General features: G+C 28.6%; 1 long non-coding RNA gene across 1 annotated transcript; it reads right to left on the reverse strand.

Moving 5' to 3' along the window:
- Positions 1 to 241: 241 nt before the first annotated feature.
- On the reverse strand, positions 242 to 798 carry LOC103571346 (uncharacterized). The gene is made up of 3 exons (XR_549037.1): positions 663 to 798; positions 376 to 581; positions 242 to 302 (listed from the first exon to the last, which is right to left on the reverse strand). It is a non-coding gene; the product is annotated as an uncharacterized LOC103571346 (long non-coding RNA).
- Positions 799 to 1187: the final 389 nt, after the last annotated feature.

Here is a 1187-nt window from a genome sequence, read left to right on the forward strand (position 1 = left end):
CTTAAAAAATGTTCCTTAATAAATTTCTTTTAAAATGGTAAATACTTTTAACTACTTTGGTGTACTATGAAGAAGGTAGAGAGGATTTAAAGTCAGTGAAAGAGGGACAGTGAAGCACACTCAACGCTTTCGCGATTAAGTTGTGCAAAAAAATTTTATTTAATTGTCTTGCCTATTAATTTTTGTAACAACACTAAAATAAATGTGGTTTTAATAGATTGAAAAAAATACAAGTAGTGAGTAAAACTATACCTCGAATGTAATGCACACCACAGATCAAAATGTATGCCTGAATAAACTAACTGCAAACAAAAATGTAGTACATCAATGAAAATGTAAAATAATTTAAAGTAAAATTAAGAAGGTCATGTTAACTTAAGTCGAGATTAATTCCAACGGTTTCACGTATAAACGGTTACGCAGAGGGTAACCAATATCTACTCGCAATCGAGAAGGCGCGATATGAAGTTGAATAATATCATCTCATCTGTCATCTACGAATACCGTGCCAAGAGAACACTCGAAGTAAGTAAGTTTCCAGGTGTCGCTTCCGAAAAGTGAAACGAAATTGTTACATACCCCTACAAACACACAATCGCTCAACAAATTCGATAAACTGAAACAAGTTATACGGTTTATCGAGAAGAGTACACTATACATACCCAGTTAATAAGTACTTTCTAGTCTCTAGTCGCTTGTCTTTGATTCAAGATTTAATTCCTCTTCATCGTCTCTAGTGTCTTTACTCGAGTCGTCCCTCAAACTGCCATGTGCAAGTTTAAGGTTACTAACTTATTGTATCTCCTAAACATATAATAACAATAATAATAATAATAATAATAATAATAATAATAATAATAATAATAATAATAATAATAATAATAATAATAATAATAATAATAATAACATATACTCTTATTAAACAATTAAATGAATCTGGACATTTAAATGGACGTATGGTACAAAATTTAAAATTTAAAATAAATAGTAGTGATAAATGTACTTGAGGTCACCAGGAAATTACAAACTGATACACAAATGGCAGTACCAACTTGTTAGCGTATATATATATATATATATATATATATATATATATATATATTTATCTTTAATTTTTAACTTTCATTATATATTTTTTTACAATAAACAGCTGTGTCCAGACTGACTCATATGTTTAACTGTTAACA

This window comes from Microplitis demolitor, chromosome 1 (assembly GCF_026212275.2).
Source record: "Microplitis demolitor isolate Queensland-Clemson2020A chromosome 1, iyMicDemo2.1a, whole genome shotgun sequence".
In the NCBI taxonomy this organism is placed as follows: Eukaryota; Metazoa; Arthropoda; class Insecta; order Hymenoptera; family Braconidae; genus Microplitis; species Microplitis demolitor.